Source organism: Schistocerca cancellata, chromosome 9, assembly GCF_023864275.1.
Source record: "Schistocerca cancellata isolate TAMUIC-IGC-003103 chromosome 9, iqSchCanc2.1, whole genome shotgun sequence".
Lineage (NCBI taxonomy): Eukaryota > Metazoa > Arthropoda > Insecta > Orthoptera > Acrididae > Schistocerca > Schistocerca cancellata.
The window spans coordinates 138607959-138626403 of NC_064634.1; the positions used below are offsets into that span (position 1 = coordinate 138607959).

The window sequence follows — 18445 nt, forward strand, 5'->3', positions numbered from 1 at the left end:
GTTTTCGCACAGCTCATGCAGGACTCATATGATGGGTGGTTAGTACGCATAGTACTAGCACCCAACGTGTTCCAACTCAGTGTGCCATCCCCATGACATTATTGTGAAAATTTACGAAACTTGTGCGACGATATAAAAACAATCGTAATAACGAAAATATTGATAAAAGCCATGAAGACGATGTGTTGTGATTATTGCAGTGAAATGTAAAACAATATAGAGAAAGAACAATGAAAATTACTGTAAATACGAAAACTACGTATAATCTGCGAACAAAGATAAAAATTAATAGACTCGTGTTTTCCTTTCAATAGTGTAGGGAAAGACATCCCATAATTATTATCGAATAATTTGCAATTTTCGTAAACTGAGCTGATTTTGTTTCAAAGACGCCATTACGGGCGGGAACATAATTTTAAGTTTTTCATTACGCTACACGGCTTAAAAATAGGAACTCACTCGCTGAAAATCTGCTTAAGTCTTTCACTGGAAAGTGAATTAATATTTCATTGCAGAAACAGTTTTTGTATTAGCCTGGACCAGTCAGAACGGATCAGGTCTCACACGATTCACTTCGTAAAAAGTAATTATATTTCAGATCTAATTAGAAAATAACTTTCAAAGAATTTTAATCAGTTCTATAACAAGATTTCAATGCGAACCTCACAGAAAGCCCCGAGTCTCTTCTCATTAACATAACAATGAAGCTGGTTGGATTTTAATGTGCGCGACATTTGTTGTTGTTGTTGTGGTCTTCAGTCCTGAGACTGCTTTGATGCAGCTCTCCATGCTACTCTATCCTGTGCAAGCTTCTTCATCTCCCAGTACCTACTGCAACCTACATCCTTCTGAATCTGCTTAGTGTATTCATCTCTTGGTCTCCCCCTACGATTTTTACCCTCCACGCTGCCCTCCAATACTAAATTGGTGATCCCTTGATGCCCCAGAACATGTCCTACTAACCGATCCCTTCTTCTGGTCAAGTTGTGCCACAAACTTCTCTTCTCACCAATCCTATTCAATACTTCCTCATTAGTTATGTGATCTACCCATCTAATCCTCAGCATTCTTCTGTAGCACCACATTTCGAAATCTTCTATTCTCTTCTTGTCCAAACTATTTACCGTCCATGTTTCACTTCCATACATGGCTAGACTCCATACAAATACTTTCAGAAATGACTTCCTGACACTTAAATCTATACTCGATGTTAACAAATTTCTCTTCTTCAGAAACGCTTTCCTTGCCATTGCCAGTCTACATTTTATATCCTCTCTACTTCGACCATCATCAGTTATATTGCTCCCCAAATAGCAAAACTCCTTTACTACTTTAAGTGTCTCATTTCCTAATCTAATACCCTCAACATCACCCGACTTAATTCGACTACATTCCATTATCCTCGTTTTGCTTTTGTTGATGTTCATCTTATATCCTCCCTTCAAGACACCATCAATTCCGTTCAACTGCTCTTCCAAGTCCTTTGCCGTCTCTGACAGAATTACAATGTCATCGGCGAACCTCATAGTTTTTATTTCTTCTTCATGGATTTTAATACCTACTCCGAATTTTTCTTTTGTTTCCTTTACTGCTTGCTCAATATACAGATTGAATAACATCGGGGAGAGGCTACAACCCTGTCTTACTCCCTTCCCAACCACTGCTTCCCTTTCATGTCCCTCGACTCTTATAACTGCCATCTGGTTTCTGTACAAATTGTAAATAGCCTTTCGCTCCTGTATTTTACACCTGCCACCTTTAGAATTTGAAAGAGAGTATTCCAGTCAACATTGTCAAAAGCTTTCTCTAAATCTACAAATGCTAGAAACGTAGGTTTGCCTTTCCTTAATCTTTCTTCTAAGATAAGTAGTAAGGTCAGTATTGCCTCACGTGTTGCAGTATTTCTACGGAATCCAAACTGATCTTCCCCGAGGTCGGCTTCTACTAGTTTTTCCATTCGTCTGTAAAGAATTAGCGTTACTATTTTGCAGCTGTGGCTTATTAAACTGATTGTTCGGTAATTTTCACATCTGTCAACATCTGCTTTCTTTGGGATTGGAATTATTATATTCTTCTTGAAGTCTGAGGGTATTTCGCCTGTTTCATACATCTTGCTCACCAGTTTTGTCAGGAGTGGCTCTCCCAGGGCCGTCAGTAGTTCCAATGGAATGTTGTCTACTCCGGGGGCCTTGTTTCGACTCAGGTCTTTCAGTGCTCTGTCAAACTCTTCACGCAGTATCGTATCTCCCATTTCATCTTCATCTACATCCTCTTCCATTTCCATAATATTGTCCTCAAGTACATCGCCCTTGTATAGACCCTCTATATACTCCTTCCACCTTTCTGCTTTCCCTTCTTTGCTTAGAACTGGGTTTCCATCTGAGCTCTTGATGTCCATACAAGTGGTTCTCTTATCTCCAAAGGTAGGTAAATTTTCCTGTAGGCAGTATCTATCTTACCCCTAGTGAGATAAGCCGCTACATCCTTACATTTGTGCCGGCCGAAGTGGCCGTGCGGTTAAAGGCGCTGCAGTCTGGAACCGCAAGACCGCTACGGTCGCAGGTTCGAATCCTGCCTCGGTCATGGATGTTTGTGTTGTCCTTAGGTTAGTTAGATTTAACTAGTTCTAAGTTCTAGGGGACTAATGACCACAGCAGTTGAGTGCCATAGTGTTCAGAGCCAATTGAACCATTTTGAACCTTACATTTGTCCTCTAACAACGCCTGCTTAGCCATTTTGCACTTCCTGTCGATCTCATTTTTGAGACGTTTGTATTCCTTTTTGCCTGCTTCATTTACTGCATTTTTATATTTTCTCCTTTCATCAATTAAATTCAATATTTCTTCTGTTACCCAAGGATTTCTACTAGCCCTTTGCTGAATTTCATGTCTAACACGTTAAACACAAACATGCTAGACTGCTTAAACTCGCAGTTGAAAAGAAATTTACATTACGCGCACAACAATCAAAGACTTTCACGTAACCGTCAAGATTTTGGTGCACTTTAACACAGCTATTCAGCTTCGTGTTGTAGAGCGACACTGCGTGTCTGCGAACGACGAAAGGTACGTGAAACATAATATTCTAATAATGGCAGGCGCTCAGAAAACTCAAGTGTGTGGGGCCAAGGCGCCCAGGAAAAGTACATTTCTTTTTATTGAAAATAGCGAAGCTCAATTAAGGTGGCTTTAATGGTGTTGCACTTTCTAATTTGCAACCTTTCATATCAGAGAACATCATTACGTGTCAGTAGAATTGAGTATTCTGCATTCACAACTGCATTTACCATTAATACTTAATTATTTCTTGTGCTATACGAACATTGACAATAAAATCATACAGTTCAGATAGCAGTACACCAAACCTGTTCCAGCGAGTTCGGATCAGGCTAATTTGGGGGTCAATACATCAATGTGGATTCAGTGTCAAGTTTCTCATGCCCCTATAGCACGATTCAGGCCTTAAGACAGCGACAGTTACCGTACTGGAAGATACCGTCACTGTCGGGGAAGATGTGAAGCATGAAGGATGCAGGTGGTCCGCAGTAACGTTCACACATTCAGTAATTGTAATGGCCCTTTCGATTACTACCACAGGTCCCAGCGCCGTAGCATACTACAGTGCCCACCGTCCTGGGTGCGGCACATCGCCCAATGCCATCGTAACTTACGGTGTCGTAGCGTTACTGTGGTAAACAGTTGAGGTCGGCTTCTGCAGAGCTCCATGCTCGCCAACGTTCCCTGATTGATGAGCTCTAAAATACTTTTGCATGCACCAGAATCGTACAATAGTCTAACACATGCGCTAGACCTCTTTTCGCAGATGCTCACGACAGTAGCACATGGGCAGGCAACGAAGTTCACAATATATATGAGCCGTGGTAAAAATTGCTGTTTTGAAGAGCGCGCCGCAGCGCGTAGGGTGAAGCAGTCGCCCTCCGTTTCTGGCGGTGGCGCCGCTGTGGCAATCGCAGCTTTGGTGTCTCCCTCTGGTGGGAAAGGGAAAGATTGCCTGTTCACGTGCATTTAAGGGGCGCTATGAGCTCGCGAGTCGAGGAGTCTGGGTCAGTCTCTCGTCCCCAGCTTGCTAGTCTGTCTCTCGTCCGCGTTTGTTAGGCAGTTAGTGTCTGTCTGTCGTTAGGAGTGCTAGTATCTCTGTCGTTCGGATCAACCTTTAAAGCCGGCAAAATGAGACGCTTTCCTCTCCGCCAGTAGGAGAACTCAGCGAGTGGTTGCCCGGTCGGGGCTTAGTTCCTGCATCTAAGTCTGCGCGTTAGGCCGCCAGTCTGCTCGAGTTTGCTCAGGCAATGGTCATTGGCGGTTGGATCAATCGGTTGGTCGGTCGCGCACTGAGACACAAGATGACTTGTCCGTCTTGAGCGTCGGTGCATGTGAGGTCGCCACGTGAGTCCAGTGGGCCGCGCCGTATAGCGAGGGGGCAGTGGCTTCGCGGTCGACACAAGAGCAACAGGAGTCAACCCACGACATCGGTGCGAGCTTCGACGCCGTGAGACGGGAGATCGGCGCGCCTTCCTGCGTCCGTTGAAGCGGCTGGCAGCAGACAGTTCGGGGGAGCGATTTGGGGGTGCTGCGTGAGGTCTTCTCGAGAAATCGCAGTTTATTAGAAGTTAAGTGATTGGTGATATATTGTTTGATTTACTCTTGTTAAATTGTACTTGTTTTCTTTGTGAGGTCACCAGCCGTTTTGCTTTGGGGTCGTCCCACCATTCTTCTCCGTTTGCCGACCCGCGGGAAGGCTCTGAGCACTATGGGACTTAACAGCTATTGTCATCAGTCCCCTAGAACTTAGAACTACTTAAACCTAACTAACCTAAGGACATCACACAACACCCAGTCATCACGAGGCGCCCGCGGGAAGGTAGTTGTATATAAATTGGGTAGTCCGTTCTTCCCTTGTGGAGTAGGGGCGGGTTAGAGCAACCTGCGGTTCGGGTTGTTCGGTAATTTTCCTATCAATCTACCGTACGGTAGTAGCTGCCTCTGTCATGTTTGTCGTATTTGGTGTGTTAACGAATTTATTGCTTCGAGTGTAACGGCCTAATACCTGAAATATGTTTTGATCTTGGGAAACTTTGATATTATTGCCTATGATCTTGAGAGGCGGTATCTGTGTACTGTAGGGTATCTCAACTATTGTTTGGCCAGCCTTGTAGAATTTTATATAAGATTGAATTTCATTTAAATCATTTTAGTGTATAAAGTTGCCACCCTTTCACCGTAAGACTTTTCTTAGAAGTTAAAATCAAGTTGTACCTTCGATGGCAAGGTTAATACTTTAATTGTTACTGTTTTGCATCATTTCCATCCCTCCTACGGGGGGTTCATAGTTTATACGCTTGTGTAAATTGTTATAACTCTTAGATTAAAGTTTTCTGGTGTGTTGCAGATTTGCACCAGTGTAGTCTTTCAGAGGCTGTTGTGAGCGGTCGTAACTACGGCAGTGTCAAAAGGGAGCAGCAAGGTTCTCTGCCCGAAAACCTGTTTCTTTATGCCTCTGAATAAAATGTAACTTTGATGTTTATAGAGGGTGCTTTCTGATTATAATTTTAAATCTGTTTCTTTAAAAAAATGCTTTTAGGCACTATTAAAGTGAATAAAATTCCCATTTGTTAAAAGGGATTTGATTATGATTTCATCAGTTACTCCGTGGCAACTACTTCCATGTTTACATAGTGTGATTAAATGTGTTAATGTTCTTGATGAATCGCTAGTAAATAAAATAAAAAAAATATTCTTTGAAAATAAATCACGGTTCAATATATATGATCACTTGACGCCTTCCTAAGGGACGGTCTCCATTCCTTCCGAACTGACTGTGTACGCATTAAATGGATTCGCAATTGCGAATATGGATAGCCATCCGCTATAGAATGGAATGATGACGATGAAATTTTGTGCAGAACCAGACGCGAACCTGCATTTGCCTCTTATAGCGAGTGGTCGCCTTGCTATTTGGCTATCCATGCAAGACTTATGGCCAGACCCAAACATGCATATGTTACCAACCATGTGTCTGCAATCTGTACACGTACATCCATTATATATATTAATGTACATGTGAGACATTTTACATGAAAGTCGCTTGCCCGGTGTCGGTGGATAAATACGATATTACAGTGTTGTGTTATTCTGAATTACGATGAAAAGCTCCTTTTAACATGCATGCATATCCGAAAGAGCTTTGCATCGTAATTCAGAATAACACAGGCAATGCAAAATCATGTAAGCGTAGACCAGAAGTGGCTTCAATCAATGAAATGGTATTGACAGCAATTGAGAGATTTATACCAGGCTAACACAAAAACTGTTTCTGCAATGAAATATTAATTCACTTTCAAGTGAAACACTTAAGCAGACAATTTTCAGCGAGTGAGTTCCTATTTTTAAGCCGTGTAGCGTAATGAAAAACTTAAAATTATGTTCTCGCCCGTAATGGCGTCTTTGAGACAAAACGGGTCGGAACACTGGTGTAGAAGCAACGAGAAAAGCATGCCACATTTTAAAGAGCGCTAAATCCCGAAGACTGGAAATATTTTACAGAGCTCGTCATTTAGCGCGGATTTCAATGCAAGAGGTTTTTAATAGTATCCACAAAAAAACTCTATCTCGTAATCTGGCAGAAAACCCAAAGGAGATTCTGATCGTATGTGAAGTACATCAGCGATAAGACGCCGTCAGTACCTTCATTATGCGACAGCGATGGCAGTGTTAACCGATGGCAGTGCCATTAAAGCGGAGTTATTAAACAGTCATCTTTGCAGAATGAAATGGTACCAGTTGATCTGCATTTGGACTTTCCGTTGTCCATATTCTGCAGTTCAGCGCATTGACATCTCCTTGGAGATGTAAATTGGCTTCATCTGTACACAGAATGTTCCATGGCCGTTCATTGTCCACTTCAATGGGAGCAAGAAATTCCAGAGCCATCACCTGTCTTGTTGATAAATCAGCAGGAGGCAACTCGTGACCAAAGGAGGTTTTGCATATAGCACTGCAGGATGTTTCATTGGATTTTATGCACAGCGCTCGCAGACATTTCCAACATTCGGGCAATTTCCTGTACACTACGTATTTGCACGCCGCCGCTCGACCCCTCCTCCAAAGCTGTGGCCACATCTCCAACAGACGTCTGACCAACTGCCTTCCTCCCTCTGCCACATTACACTTCAAAAGAACCCGTCTTTTCGAATTTTGCAATCATTTTCTCCAGAGCCTTAGCAGACATCAGAGCAACGGCTTTTGTCAGGTGTAAAGACCAAAGATCCATTCTGTCAGTGCCGATGGACACCAAGCCTGCTCTCTTAAGCAGCAGATCCGATTTCGAGTCGCGGTCTAACATCAATTTTCTTAGAGGTAGGTACCTTAGGGGTTGCGAAACAACTCAAATCGCTTGATATCAAAGGGTGCAGAAAAGGGCAGCTCGTTTTCTATTATCACGTAATAGGGGAGAGAGTGTGGCAGATATGATACGCGAGCTGGGATGGAAGTCATTAAAGCAAAGACGTTTTTCGTCGCGGCGAGATCTATTTACGAAATTTCAGTCACCAACTTTCTCTTCCGAATGCGAAAATATTTTGTTGAGCCCAACCTACATAGGTAGGAATGATCATCAAAACAAAATAAGAGAAATCAGAGCTCGAACAGAAAGATTTAGGTGTTCGTTTTTCCCGCGCGCTGTTCGGGAGTGGTATGGTAGAGAGATAGTATGATTGTGGTTCGATGAACCCTCTGCCAAGCACTTAAATGTGAATTGCGGAGTAATCATGTAGATGTAGATGTAGATGTACCTGTTACCTTGGATTCATTTCAGCTCCGAAATGCAGCTAACGATTGATGGTCATAACGTTTGGGCTCATCAGTCCTTACTAACCAGCCAGAACATTATGATCACCGACATACTATCGATATAAACGCATTCAGGTGATAGCAGCGTCATCTGGCGAGGAGTGATTGCTAGTCAGACACATGCACGGTGCATGTAGTAGGCTATCACTGAGCGTGCTGTTCATATGCAAAATGTGGAAGGCGCGCAATCTGTCTGAGTTTGACCGAGGCGGATTGTGATGGCCCGGAGGCTCGGAAACTGCACGCCTTGTCGGGTCTTCGAGACTTGCAATGGTGAGGGTCTCCAGCATACGGCGAAACTAATTTGAAACCACGTCCAGAAGTCGCGGGGTTGGGCGGCCACCCCTCATTACAGATGTCGGACGTCGTAGGCTGAGCAGACTGGTAACACACAACAGACGGCGAACTGCGACGGAACTAACGCCAGACATTATTGGTGGGCAGAGAGGAAGTGTGTGTGAACACCCAGTGCAATGAACGATGGGCCTCCGCAGTCGACAGTCAATGCATATGCCAATGTTAACACCGCTACATTGGCAGCTACGACTCAAAAAAGGCATGCGACCATCTGCACTGGACATTGGTGTAGTTGTAGAACGTTGCATGGTGTAATGGATCCCAATATCTTCCTCATCACGCCAATGGGAGGGCGCAAATCCGCCGTCCTCCAGGGGAACAGCACCGTGACCACCTATACTGTGGGTCAGAGACGAGCTGTCAGTTGCTACATTATGCTGTGGAGAACGTTCACATAGGCATCCATGGGTCCAGCGGAGCTCGTGCAAGGCACCTTGACGGCCAAGGAGTTGCAGACCATTTATACCACTTCATGACGATCGCAGTGGCATTTTTCAACAAGATAATGCGCCATGTCACAAGGCCAGGACTGTGATAGCATAGTCCGAGGAACACAGTGGCGAGTTTCATTTGATCTGCTGGCGCCTCAGCTTGCCAGATCAGAAACCAGTCGAACACATCTGTGATGTCATAAAAAGTGGTGTCAGAGCTCATCGGCCCCTCCCCGGAACTTACAGGAATCAGGTGACCTGGGTGTCCAGAAGTGGTGACAGCCGGGGATATTCTTGACGTGCAGCTGCAGCAGTACTGTTACTACTGTTCCTTTCGTCCAAGCTCATGTTGACACTTCGACAAGTGCACTGCGATTGGTCATGTGTGTGAGATTATGAATCACGATGACTGATAACGACATCTGGTGACCATAGTTGAAAGTGGGCGGTGGCGCTGTGGCGCATGGAAATCATGCACTACATACTCTGGACATTAGAGCTACCAAGTTTGGTACTCGTACAGTAACTACACTACCGGCCATTAAAATCGCTACACCAAGAAGACATGCAGATGATAAACGGGTATTCATTGGACAAATATATTATACTAGAACTGACATGTGATTACACTTTCACGCAATTTGGGTGCATAAATCCTGAGAAATCAGTACCCAGAACAACCACCTCTTGCCGTAATAATGGCCCTGATACGCCTGGGCATTGCGTGAAACAGAGCTGCCGGCCCGAGTGGCCGTGCGGTTCTAGGCGCTACAGCCTGGAGCCGAGCGACCGCTACGGTGGCTGGTTCGAATCCTGCCTCGGGCATGGATTGGTGTGATGTCCTTAGGTTAGTTAGGTTTAATTAGTTCTAAGTTCTAGGCGACTCATGACCTCAGAAGTTAAGTCGCATAGTGCTCAGAGCCATTCAATCAGAGCTTGGATGGAGCGTACAGGTACAGCTGCCCATGCAGCTTCAACACGATACCACAGTTCATCAAGAGTACTGACTGGCGTATTGTGACGAGCCAGTTTCTCGACCACCATTGACCAGATGTTTTCAGTTGGTGAGAGATCTGGAGAATATGCTGGCCAGGGCAGCAGTCAAACATTTTCTGTATCCAGAAAGGCCCGTACAGGACCTGCAAATGCGGTCGTGCATTATCCTGCTGAAATGTAGGGTTTCGCAGGGATCGAATGAAGGGTAGAGCCACGGGTAACACATCTGAAATGTAACGTCCACTGTTCAAAGTGCGGTCAATGAGAACAAGAAATGACCGAGACGTGTAACCAATGGCATCCCATACCATCAGGCCGGGTGATACGCCAGTATGGCGATGACGAATACACGCTTCCAATGTGCGTTCACCGCGATGTCGCCAAACACGGATGCGACCACACGATGCTGTGAATAGAACCTGGATTCATCCGAAAAAATGACGTTTTGCCATTCGTGCACCCAGGTTCGTCGTTGTGTATACCATCGCAGTCGCTCCTGTCTGTGATGCAGCGTCAAGGGTAACCGCCGCAGTGGTCTCCGAGCTGATAGTCCATGCTGCTGCAAACGTCGTCGAACTGTTCGTGCAGATGGTTGTTGTCTTGCAAACGTCCCCATCTGTTGACTCAGAGATCGAGACGTGACTGCACGTTCCGTTACAGCGATGCGGATAAGACGGCTGTCATCTCGACTGCTAGTGATACGAGGCCGTTGGGATCCAGCACGGCGTTCCGTATTACCCTCCTGAACCCACCGATTCCAAATTCTGCTAGCAGAATAACGCGAGCAGCAATGTGGCGATACGATAAACGGCACTCGCGATAGGCTTCAATCCGACCTTCATCAAAGTCGGAAACGTGATGGTACGCATTTCTCCTCCTTACGCGAGGCATCACAACAACGTTTCACCAGGCAGCGCCGATCAACTGCTGTTTGTGTATGAGAAATCGGTTGCAAACTTTCCTCATGTCAGCACGTTGTAGGTGCCGCGACCGGCTCCAATTTTGTTTGGATGCTCTGAAAAGCAAATCAGTTGCATATCACAGCATCTTCTTCCTGTCGGTTAAATTTCGCGTCTGCAGCAATTCATCTTAGTGGTGTAGCAATTTTAATGGCCAGTAGTGTAGTTTCCGTGCTACAACGTCTTAAATAGGGAAAGTTTAATGGTAACCATCGGGTACTTGCTATTAGGTAGTTCTGGCTGATGTTGTATATAGCCCAGACGCAATACAGCGTCTCGTGCATCGGTACCAACAAGAGTGGCGGCTGTGGGAGCAGCGGCAGCACTGAAGATCCACGCAAAACGCATTGTTCTTGGTACAATTTGTTATAATTAAATTTCAATTAGTAACATAATTATCTACAATTAACATTTTTAACAAGGCGTAATACAATATGGTTAAGTAAAAGGGAATTGTTGTTGGTTTAGCGTAATGAGTAGCGTTTCTGTCTATTTTTGAGTTTTTGTTGGGCCGGTGGTTCGCGTCTTATAACTTCCAAATTTTTTTCGTAACATTCGCGTTTTTAGTAGGTTTTGATACTTTATTATTAATTTAATATAAGTATATGCTATAATATTTGATGTTATGTAAATATAAGTTCACCTTTCTTGAGGGGTGACTTCGTTCGATTGGCTTAATCTACAGGACAGCATGCGCTACTTGTATAAAGATATTTTGCTCCTTTTTCTTTTGCCCTTCGTAATTCACGTGTTGCAAAGATTCTGCTGCTGGGTAGGAACAGTGATCAAGTAAGACTGATCTTGGGGCTTTTACTAAAATGTGGGAATGATAAAATAATGTTTATCTTATGCGGAGAAGTATTCCAAATTTGTTGTGATGTCACCCCCAGACACCACACTTGCTAGGTGGTAGCCTTTAAATCGGCCGCGGGCCGTTAGTATACGTCGGACCCACGTGTCACCACTGTCAGTGATTGCAGACCGAGCGCCGCCCCACGGTAGGTCTAGTGAGACGTCCTAGCACTCGTCCCAGTTGTACAGCCGACTTTGCTAGCGAAGCTACACTGACCAATACGCTCTCATTTGCCGAGACGATAGTTAGCATAGCCTTCAGCTACGTCATTTGCTACGACCTAGCAAGGCGCCATTACCAGTTTATATTGAGATTATATAATGTATCAACAAGAGCGATGTTCTCCAATTATGGATTAAAGTTAAGTATTCTACCAGTTACCTCCTTTTTTTACTAGACTCAACTCCTATAACTGTTCCAGACCTCACGCCAGCCTGCGTGAGCTTAACGCGTGCATTTCGGCCTCCTCTAGCTATACGGTGTTGGCTCTTCTGCCAACACAAAACATGGCGCCGAGGACTTGTCGTTCCTAACTATATTACCCTAATTTACTTGTGTCATGGCTTTGCCACAAGCTCCAGATGTACTGTCCGAATTTTATCGCTTGCAGAATCAGCAGATGCAGGCCTTGCTGGATGCCCTTGGACAGCTCGTCCAGGGTCAACGTGCAATGCAAAACGATGCGGCCGCCGCCGCTCCACCGCTACCGCAGCCACAACACGCAGTTGCACCACCTTTTCGTCCTTTTGATGCGGCACTGGAAAGCTGGACGGAGTGGTCACGCCAATTTGGATTCCATCTCGCCGCCTACAGAATTCAAGGTATTGAGCGGCAGCCTTTTTTGCTTTCTTGTGTAGGTGTGTCCACCTACCGTGTGATAGTGAAATTGTTTCCCTGACGCGACGTAGCAACTCTGTCCTACGACGAAATTTTGTCTGCTTTAGATGCCTGTTTCAAAGAATCAGTCAATGTAGTTGCGAAAAGGTATACTTTCTTTCGTAGAAAACGTACGGCAGGTCAAACTAATTGGGAGTGGGTTGCAACATTGCAAGGCCTTACTAGGGATTGTGCTTTTGAGTGTGAATGTGGACTCCCTTATTCAGATACTATGGTGCGTGATGCAATTGCACAGAACGTTTCTGATGTTCGTATAAGGGAACAAATTTTGAAACTAGTCAATCCCTCCCTTCAACAAGTGATGGATATATTGGATCGGCAGGACACACTTGACTTTGCTCAGGAATAATTTGAAACTTCGCCAGCCGTGTGTCACATTAACGGGCCCGGCGGGTGAGCTGCACAGAACAGTAAACAATCCTCGCGCCCGGCCGCGCAAAAGCCGCCTGGCCCTCCGCCGCGAGTCCTGCACCAGCAAGCAAATGCAGTGAAATCATGCCCGCAGTGTGCTACTAGACATTCACGTGAGAATGGCCCGTCACGCCAAGCTATTTGATTTTTATGTAATAAGAAAGGCCATGTTAAAGTGTTTGCCAGAAAAAGCTCAGATCGGACACTCACAACCATTCCAGGCCCTTTGCTTCATGCCGGAATCGAACCAAGAATACTCGGGCTCGTGAACCTTCGCCCATGGACATTCATGTAGTTAATTCCACTCCGCCCAGTGCCACTCTCTCTAACAGTGACTGTGTTCGTCCCACAAATAGTGTGCGTCGACGTCGCCGGAAATCCCGTCAAGTCGCACGTGATTCTGTACCAGAGTCAGTTCAAGTTGCACGAGAGAGTCGCTCTTGTCGTCAGCAGGACAATAAACTTTTTGTAGACTTGGACATATATGGCATGGTGATCCCATTCCAGCTCGATATCGGAGCTGTGGTTTCCCTAATCAATCACGACACGTACAAACAGCTGGGCAAACCTCTGTTGCATGCCGCAAATGTTAAGCTCCGTAGTTATTCAGGACAGCATATCCCTGTGTTAGGACAGTGCAGCCTTCTTGCAACATACAAGGAACAAACACAACTTGTGTCATTTTACGTACTTCGTTCTTCTTCTGCAGTGAACTTGTTTGGTTTAGATTTATTTCAGTTGTTTAACTTGTCTATAGTCAATCAGGTCCTATCAGTGAACCAGACTGTGCCTTCAGCCAGTGTTTCTCGTCTATGTGAAGAATTTGCAGACATTTTTGCACCGGGCCTTGGTTGCGCTACGAACTATAAAGCACACTTGGAACTTGAAGTCAACGCGCAACCGAAATTTTTCAGAGCGCGCAATGTTCCCCACGCATTGCGTGATGAGGTCGCAAGAACATTACACGATTTGGAATCACAAGGTGTAATTGAACGTGTACAGTCTTCTCTCTGGGCATCACCCTTAGTAATTTTGCACAAACCTTCCGGAAAATTGAGACTTTGTGTGGACTTCAAGGTAACAGTGAATCCACAACTAGTGACTGCAACTTTTCCTTTGCCCCGCCCGGTAGATCTTTTTGACAAACTGTGCCCGGGTAAATATTTGTCGAAGTTGGAGCTAGCAGATGCGTACTTGCAAATACCGGTGGACGAAGAATCCCAGCGCGTCTTGGTGGTTAACACGCATCTTGGTTTGTATCCATTCAAAAGACCGCCATTCGGGTGTGCATCCGCCCCTGCATTGTTTCAGCAATATTTACAAACTGTTTGTGCGTCGGTCCCTACTGCAGCAAACTCTCTGGACGATATTGTGATCTCCGGAAAGACGGAAGAAGAACATTTAGCCAATCTTAGAACATTATTTGAGGCCTTGCGACAAAATGGTCTTCGCTTGCGGAAGGACAAATGTGTATTTTTTGCTCGTGAATTGCCATATCTGGGACATGTACTCAATGCCCAAGGCATACATCCCAGTCCAGAGCACCTCCGTGCCATACAAGACTTGCCTTTGCCGCAGAATTTGAAGCAACTACAGAGTGTGCTGGGTAAAATAAATTACTACCATAAATATGTGCGCCACGCCTCTTCCATTTCAGCTCCGCTTCATCGCTTACGCCGTAAAGGTGTTCCGTTCGTCTGGACGACGGAATGCGAACGCGCCTTTCGTCAGTTGAAATCGGCGTTGCTTTCCAAAACTTGCCTTACGCCATTCGATCCTCAGAAGCCCCTTTTGTTGATGGTGGATGCATCGGATTTCGGGATCGGTGCTGTGCTTGCGCACAAAGATGGATCGCATGATCGCCCCATTGCCTTTGCATCCAAATTGCTCTCGTCTGCGCAAAGAAATTATTCACAGATTGAGAAAGAAGCATTGGCTCTCGCATTTGGTGTTACAAGGTTTCATGATTTCTTGTATGGTCGTAACTTTACCATCATCACAGACCACAAACCTTTCACATCGCTTTTTCATCCGACCAAGCCTGTACCTCCACGTACAGTGCAGAAATTCATTCGCTGGTCTCTTTTCCTCTCGCAGTACCGCTACGATATCTTGTATCGGTCCACTGCTAAGCACGGAAACGCCGATGCGTTGTCCCGTTTGCCTGTTGCTGAGGATAGAGCATTCGATTCCTCCGAACTTGCTTGCATGTTCATTGATTCGGAAACCGATGAAGTGGTCGAATCTTTTCCGATTGATTTTCGTCGTGTAGCTACAGCCACAGCTGCTGACCCTGTCCTTGCTACTGTTTTGCGTTTTGCTGCTATGCAATGGCCCTTGTCAAAGTCACGGATCGAGGATCCGTTGGTTCGTCGATTTTTTGCTCACAAGGAGAGACTTTTTGTTCGACGTGGTGTTTTGCTGTTGCGTTCTGCTAATGATCAGTCCAGGGTCGTGGTCCCACGTTCGTTACAGTCCTCCGTCTTACGGCTTCTCCACCAAGGACATTGGGGTATAGTGAGAACGAAACAACTTGCTCGTCAGCACTGTACTTGGTTCGGAATCGATGCTGCGATTACGACTATGTGCTCTTCTTGCATGGCGTGTGCCGAACAACAATCCGCACCACCGCGGAAATTCTTTGCATGGCCAAAAGCCACTTCCCCTTGGCAACGCTTACACATCGATTTTGCTGGTCCATTCTGGAATGCTCGATGGTTGGTTGTGGTAGATTCCTTCAGTACTTTTCCTTTTGTTGTCCGGACGTCATCCACGACGTCTTCTGCCACCAACCAGGCGTTATCTGCTATCTTTTGCATTGAAGGTCTTCCACAGACTATTGTTTCTGACAATGGCCCACAATTCCTGTCCGCAGAATTTCAGTCTTTCTGCAAGGCCAATGGTATTCAACATCTGACGTCCGCGCCGTTTTCGCCACAGTCAAACGGTGCCGCTGAACGATTTGTCCGGACTTTCAAGTCACAGATGTTGAAGTTGAAAGAGTCGCATTCTCGGGAGGACGCGTTGTTGCTCTTTTTGTCCTCGTATCGCTCTCAGCCCCGGGATGGTCGCTCGCCGGCTGAGTTGCTCCACGGTCGCCCTCATCGCACCTTGATGTCTTTGCTACATCCGCCGCATCAGGTTCCTGTGCAGCGGCAGCCACCTGCTTTTGCTCCAGGCGACGTTGTATATTATCGCAACTATCGAGGTTCACGGCGTTGGCTCGCAGGGCGCATTCTTCGCTGTCTCGGCCGCGCTATGTATCTGGTTTTGGGGGCCTCTGGTGAGGTGCGTCGGCATCTCAATCACCTGCGTCTCTGTCGTCGCCTGGGTTCTGCCGCTCCCCGTCTGCATTCAGCGACGGTGCCTTCCGGTCAGCGCCCTGGGGACCCATCTACTGGCTCGCCTCAGCCCCAGGTGTTACCGACGCTGCCTTCCATTTTGGCCCATGGCGACGCGCCGCCGCCGCCGCCGCCTGTTCTCCCGCCAGCGACGCCCGCAGTGGACGCGTCGCTGCAACCGCCGGGCGCCTCCCTGGGTCACGCGCCGCCGATCGCTTCCCGTGACCAGTTGTCCTCCGCCATGGAACTCTTGCCCGCTCCGGACCGTATGTCGTCTTTGCCCGTCGGGTGCTCCGACTCGATGGAGGTCGACCCTTCGGCCCCTCCTGACTATCTACGGGCGCATACACCGCATGTTGGCGTGCACCCTGGACTAGGTTTTCAGGCGTTTCCTAGCTCCCCTCAGACCGAATGGCAGGGTGCGGGTGGCACAGCCTCGCCTGTTGTTAGGCTCCCCACCTCGTCGCATACGTCAACATGGGGTCCTCCCCACGGCGGGCGGAAGCCTTATAACACAACCGTTCGCCGATTTGCGGGGGAGGAATGTGGTGTCACCGTCAGACACCACACTTGCTAGGTGGTAGCCTTTAAATCGACCGCGGTCCGCTATTATACGTCGGACCCGCGTGTCGCCACTGTCAGTGATTGCAGACCGAGCGCCGCCACACGGCAGATCTAGTGAGACGTCCTAGCACTCGTCCCAGTTGTACAGCCGACTTTGCTAGCGAAGCTACACTGACCAATACGCTCTCATTTGCCGAGACGATAGTTAGCATAGCCTTCAGCTACGTCATTTGCTACGACCTAGCAAGGCGCTATTACCAGTTTATATTGAGATTATATAATGTATCAACAAGAGCGATGTTCTACAATTATGGATTAAAGTTAAGTATTCTACCAGTTACCTCCTTTTTTTACTAGACTCAACTCCTATAACTGTTCCAGACCTCACGCCAGCCTGCGTGAGCTTAACGCGTGCATTTCGGCCTCCTCTAGCTATACGGTGTTGGCTCTTCTGCCAACACAAAATTTGTACCGCACTGTTTGTAACGGAACTTCTATAAGTCTGTGTCCTTATTGACTGGACGTGGTACTTTCCTTTTCGTGGACGATGGAGGAAATGTGCGTTTTAATGGAACTAACGTGGGAATTTTACGCACACCCGTTGAGTAAACAGTGTGATTTACGAACTTGGAACATCCCTCGCTGCCGCTGGAGTGCGTTGCGATCGCGTATGCCACGTTGGGACCCACGTACCCTACGCACAAGTCGCATCGTTCCTGAGCGTTCAGCGGCACGTCGAACTTGGCACGCTCAACGTTAACTTTCGGCAGCACGGTCCGTGTGCCGAGGGCTTTAGGTACTGACCGAGCAGCACGCAGCCGGTGGGCGACCCCGCGCTGGGGCTGAGGTGCAGCACGGCGGTGGCGACGAAGGCGGCGGCCAGCGTGGCGTTGTGCGCCAGCGAGAGGCGCGCGTGCAGGCGGCGGCGCAGGCGCGCGGGCAGCAGCAGCAGGCTCTGCACGGCGGCGGCGCAGCACAGCAGCAGGGCGCCCAGCGCGAACAGCACGCCGTGCAGCACGTGCAGCGCCGACGACGGCGGCGGCGGCTGCAGGCACGCGAACACCACCAGCCAGGAGTCCCTGGACAGCACGCGCTCCGCGCAGAACTCCTCCGGCGGCAGCCACGCCCCGGTCTGCACCTGCGAACAGCGCCGACCGCTCATCTCTCCTCTTTCGGGCGGCGCTTCTAACGGTCTAAGGCAGGGCCGCACAAACACGGAAAACCGCACGCGTGCAAAGCGAGGTGCAGCGAGTGCCTGCACCGTGCTTCTGTTCAACTCGGCATACTTCGCCTCAACTCGGCTCGCTACATGAGGCCGACGCTGTGCGCTGCCGCATGCGCTTAGTCGACATTGGAATACGTAAGCGCAAGACAATTTCCGGAATAATGGAACCATCTGCTCCAAAGAAAGGGAAAATTGCCGAAAGACAATTTCAACCGGAATGGGAACTCTCCTACTTTTTTGTGCGTTGTGACGATAAAGCCAAAAGTCTAATCTGTGGTACACTAATTACGTGTGTTAGAAAATCGTCTATTGAAAGGCATTACAGCAAATTGCATTCAGAAAAGTATAGTGATATAACAGGGGATGCCAGAGGGGAAGAATTACAGAAGTTGCAAACTCTTGCAGAAGAGAATTCTGTATCTACAAACGAGGTTTGTTGCAAGTACTTAATCATGTATATTCTGGTTAAAGGTCATGCGAAACGAAATAACATTTGTTTAGATTCCTTAGTTTTCGTTTTCGCATAAATTATTTCTAACATATCTT

General features: G+C 47.0%; 1 protein-coding gene across 1 annotated transcript in view; it reads right to left on the reverse strand.

Annotated features, from left to right (window-relative positions):
* LOC126101131 (probable G-protein coupled receptor Mth-like 1) overlaps window positions 1–17575 on the reverse strand; it is a 106532-nt gene extending 88957 nt beyond the window's left edge. Inside the window, exon 1 of the mRNA XM_049911814.1 lies at window positions 17479–17575. The gene's annotated coding sequence lies outside the window, so the exon portion shown is untranslated. The remainder of the gene's footprint in view (window positions 1–17478) is intronic.
* Between the last annotated feature and the right edge of the window lie 870 nt (window positions 17576–18445).